The sequence below is a fragment of the Apium graveolens genome, chromosome 8 (assembly GCF_009905375.1).
Source record: "Apium graveolens cultivar Ventura chromosome 8, ASM990537v1, whole genome shotgun sequence".
NCBI classification, from domain to species: Eukaryota; Viridiplantae; Streptophyta; class Magnoliopsida; order Apiales; family Apiaceae; genus Apium; species Apium graveolens.
In genome coordinates, this window is record NC_133654.1 from 174,347,495 (window position 1) to 174,352,955 (window position 5,461).

General features: G+C 33.8%; 1 long non-coding RNA gene across 1 annotated transcript; it reads left to right on the top strand.

Moving 5' to 3' along the window:
- The first annotated feature begins 2,440 nt into the window (after positions 1-2,440).
- LOC141677031 (uncharacterized) lies at positions 2,441-2,957 on the top strand. Its single transcript, XR_012557302.1, has 3 exons — positions 2,441-2,475; positions 2,570-2,657; positions 2,742-2,957. It is a non-coding gene; the product is annotated as an uncharacterized LOC141677031 (long non-coding RNA).
- The last annotated feature ends 2,504 nt before the right edge of the window (positions 2,958-5,461 follow it).

Here is a 5,461-nt window from a genome sequence, read left to right on the forward strand (position 1 = left end):
CCGTTTGGTTTACATAACGCTGAAGCTATGAATGAGAAATGGGGAGTCCTCATATAAGGCGCAGCTTCGGCCCCTTACTTGCTTACATATATTATAGTTGATTCAAGTAGGGCTTAGCCTGAATGTTAGGCTGGTAGCAATAAAATTCCTTTTATTCTAGGGGATAGTGCATATTCTACAGCGCATTAAGCTAAAGTGTATTGCGCATCATTGATGAAATTTTAAAATTTTATATTTCAAGACATGAAGATCAATTCTCGTCGTTATGGGAAAATAAAAAAAAGTTGCATGAAAGTCAAAGATAGTTTTCGAACACACAAATAAGAGTAACATCGTTCAAGCAAACTAGAAGATGCAAAGTTTTTCAACAAAATTATACGCTTCCACTACAAGAAAAAGATTAATAGACATCACACATTAGACACCGTCCAGTTATGCCACTGATGTCTAATGTTTAATAGACATCATCCCGCGTAAATGTGATGTCTTTCTATTTTTATGACATCGTTTATTTTAAAACCGATGTCTTAAATTTCATAAAAAAATTGAATGCGCGGCAACCCCAATTCTTTTCCCCCTTAGCCAAAATATTCCCTCTTTACCCAAATTTTACTCCCTCCAATAATCATTTTATTCCCCTCTTTCATCTAACACTCAGAAGAATAAAAAACTAAAAAGCCTCTCTCCCTCTCTTAATAATTCTCTCTCGATCCCTGTCACCATCGACTCTCTCTCTCAACCTCTCCCTCTCTCTAATCCCTCTTATTGTCAACGAGCTGCTTACCATTGTCTCACCATCATCTCTCGGCTCAACTCTTTTTACTCTCATCATTTTTCTTGAATTATCTCTCCCCGGCTTTCATTTTAGAAACTGAAATTGGTACTCAGCTCTCTCTACTCTCATATTCTAATCATCAAAACCCAAGCTTGAAAACCTTAATTTCTCAAATTGTATTTTTTTTAATTGAAACCCTAGTTTTTTAAAATTGGGGCCGGGTTTTATAAAATTGAACCCTTATTTGTTATAACGAGCGCTGTATGATTTTTAAGTTACTAACTATTTTGAATTTGTGAAGAGCACGTGTATAGAAGTCTTTTTTAGGTATTTATGTAACTCACTCACATGTAATGCAATCCTAGTGTCTGCTATTAATTTCCTAATTTTTTCAACTTGCTTGCTTTTAACAGTTCTTGTAATATTTGATGTTGTTATAAATTGTTTTCTGCATCTGTGCTGCTTTGTTTTTTGTGTTTTAACAATTTAATTGATTCAATTTTGTTAAAGTTTTGAGCTTTTGTTTGTATATGGCTTCATTGATAGGGTTTTAAAGATCTTATCTTTCGGTTGATTTGTGGAATTGGTATGTTTAGACTTGTGTAAGAGGTAGGCAGCTGTGAAATTAAACTTCTTGTTTGCAAATTTGTTTATGTTTGGTTATTTTTCGTATCTAAAAATATGCTTATCTTGGTTCTTGGATTATGGATATGTAGGTTTTAGTTCATCTTGGATTTGGAGGAGTTTAGATTGAAAAGATTAATATTGAAGTGAAGGATTAAGTGATAGAAGATGGATGGTAACCGTAAGACTATTGTTTGGTTTAGGAGGGATCTTAGGATTGATCACAATCCTGTCTTGGTTGATTGTGCTAGAGATGGTTCTGTTCTGCATGTGTTTATATGGTTTCCCCAAGAAGAAGGGCAATTTTACCTGGAACAAGTTTCAAGGTGGTGGCTTAAGCAGTCTCTTGTACATCTGCAACAATCCATGGAGTCTCTTCTTACTAAACCTTTCATAATCAAAGCACAAAGTACTTTTAAAGCTCTATTGGATTGCATCGGTGCTGTCGGGGCAACAAAAATAGAATGTAATCATCTTTATGGTATGGTTGGTCCTCCTTCTCCTATTATGTTTTCCTTTAATTGGATGCATGACTTGGTTTCTCTTTAAAGCACTAATAAAGGTTTAGTGTATGATAATTCCAGGGTCTAGGGAGATAAGTTAATTTTTTATAAATTAAACTACCAATCAATCATATTGTCACAAGTCATTTCTCTATTAATAACTTTTTATACGTTTCAAAATACTTAGAAATCAAAAGAAGCCTTCAGGAAGCTCTGGCTTTTTGATAATATTATTATTTACAACCACTTCGAAGACAAACATATTAACATGATCTAGTATTATTATTTAAAATACTCATGTACTGGAGCAAATGATATTATATTACCTATGGATATGCTTCATGCATCTTTCTCCGGGCATTAAATTACCTACTTAATGTAAAGTTAATTTTTTTGCCAATATTGTGAATCTTTAACGCATCAGTTCTCCAGTACCAGAATTAGAAACTTGTTCAACAGTTAGACGTGCAGAAGCATGAGTTGCACAATCTTGAAGGCAGAATAAGAGAACTTAAGGACAAACAGTCCTCATATAAGGAGATATTAATCACAGTGAACCAACTATGGAATCAGGTTGCTTTATCTTTTGCATGTCTCATTATTTTGCTGTCACTATATAATTTATGTTATTATTATTTTAACTATTTTCCTTTCTCTTCTGATGTAGTTGGTTGATGATTTGATTTTTCTTGGCTCACGTGCTGGGGCAGGAAAAAGTACGATACAGATGTTGGATCGTGCAAACCGTGTTAGAGGTCTTTAACGATATTAGTTTACTTTGCGTGATACTGGTGATCCCCATAAATGCATTGATTAATTGTATCTTATCTGTAATTTAGGTTCAGTTCCTTCATGTCCTGCAAAAGAGATGTTTCTTTTTAGATTATTAAAATTGAGTTGTGGAAGCGATGGTCTCTATATGTTAGAGAAGCACTTGCTTCTCGTCATTCTGCAACTCTAGAAATGATGAAATTACTGAAAGATACTACTGAGGCACAAAGAGACAAAGATGAAAGCATAAGGAAGGTTTTGCATGGGAAGCCATCCGGAGAAGGTCGAGAAACTTGTCTATAATTAAGTAATACTATATATAAACATCACTTATTATTATTATTCGCTAGATTATGGAACTCCTCTTGTTGCTTTTCGACTATCTGCTAAAGCTAGTCCAGTACTTGTGATAAATACATATAGGATGTACTTTATTTTCCAGAAAGCACATGAAAAATATACTAATAACAGTTAGACAAAGTATTGACTATTTATATATGTAAGCCACACTTTTATAAACAGCTGCTTAAATCACTGGAAAAGTACTTTCTACTGTCAGGACTAAAATTAAGTCGGTATACATTCTGCTGTTTCTTATATCAATGTTAGATATTGTTATTTTTCATAACCATTTAGAATTGACAATGAGCTTTGTTACAATCTGGAGTATGCAGATATTGTTCTGCAGTTGTCTAAGATTGACAATATGATGAAAGAGGAGGCTAATAATCTGCATGAGGTGATTTATAATTTACATTTGCTAAAATTTAAACAACATATATCATGCGCCTACCTGTCATATACAGACCAAAAGGTACGAAAAACCAAAGGTCAATTAATAGGACTCCTATATCTAGAGGTTATTGATAACCTCTGGATTATGCCTATTAGAACTATTATACAACCTCTGGATTATGCTTATTAGAACCATGTAAAATAGTTAGTTTTGTATTTTTGATGAATGTCTGACTTTGCTCAAAAGGTGAGATGGAAGAGAGCATGGCTGAACTCGAAGAAAGTAGAAGAAGACTGGTTAACTTTAAAATGCAGAAGGATTCGGCATCTGGTGTGCATAGTCTAGTTTCAAGGGCCGCAATTGGAAGTTTGTCACCAGAAAAACATGCAGATAAGTCTATGGGTTTACGTGAACTGAAAGATTCAATAAAGGAAATTTATGTTTCCTCTTACTCTTTTGTTATCGTGCAGGTTGAATCTCCCTTTCCACCTTCTGATAAAATAGACATCAACTCAGTACAGAGGGAGGTTGAAGAAATTATTCTCGATATTTATGTTAGTAGGGATGACTTAGCAAGCATATAACAATAGTTTGGTTTTGAACGATTCTGTAATAAAACTAGATACTTGATATTTATGTTGCTGAATATAAGGTTTTAGTCAGTTCATTGTTTAAATACTTTCAATGAATAAATACTGATGTCAAAAAAATAATTGTACATCACTTTTAATGAATAAATACTGATGTCAAAAAAATAATTGTACATCACTTTTAATATATTAATACTGATGTCTCAAATACAATTGTACATCAGTTTTAGTGAAGAAAAACTGATAATAAAAAAGTTGATATACATTGCTTTTTTTTTAAAAACCGATGTCAAAGACTAACATGTTCAACTCTAAAAGGAACATACACATCATTTTGTTTGGGATACAACTGATGTTTAAGTGACAACATAGACATCATCTTTTACTAAATAATTCGATGTTTAATATCAGATTTTACATCACCTAAATAAAAATATTCGATGTCTATGTGGAAAAAAACATAGCTCATTATATGTTTAATTTGTTGTAATAGGTGTAATTTATTAATTAAATTATTTATTTCTAACATTTTTTTGTAAAAAATAATGCATGGACATCACTTTTTTTGCCAGGAACGATGTCTAAGCAAGTAAAGACATCGGGTTATGACCGATGTCTAGAATAGACATCACCGACATCAACATCGGTCGTCAAATAGCATAGACATCGGTCAAAAACCGATGTCTATGGACATTTTTGTTGTAGTGTTCCTAGAGCGTGCCCGGAAGGGTATACACCCTAAGAAAAAATTCAAGAAACTTATGTTTGTATTTGATTGATCGTTATCTTGTTTCCAGTTTCTCGGAGAATTGAAACAACCTAGGAAAAATAACTTCCGGACACGCAAGGAGGGCAAGGCATTCCGGAGGAGCCTTATACTTCCCAGGGCGCACCCTATGAAGGTTTTTCCCCATGGGAGGATTTTCAGAGTTACCTAATTTTGTTTACAAGTCCATTTGTTGGTTGAGATTTGCAAGATGAAAATAATTTAAGGTAAAAACAGAAGTCGTGAAAAAGCATATGTAAAAGAAAATAAGACATAGAAGGTCTAGCAAGCACACCCCTATGTTCGGGGGGTTGAAAAAAGATAGTCCAGGAGAGGAGAACCCACAGTGAAAAAACCATCATCCTCGGGAATAACAATGTCCTCGGTCGCAACAACACTAGATGTTTCGGCTACGACTCATACCATGCTTTCTGCTGTAACAAGCATGCCTGAGGTCTGAACATACCGGTGGCCTAGTCCTAAGGCGGTCCTCCTAGCACCGATAGTGTAACGAATGGGAAATTATGCTTGTATTATATCGTAATAAAGATAAATTACGTGTTTTATTATGTCATTTATGTGTAATTAGCTATAAAACCCTAACTGCTATGTGTTATGTGTATTCCTTATCGTTAGGATATTTTCTGGGTAATCATCTGATATTTTGTTTCGTATTTAAAGCCTTTATATCAAAAG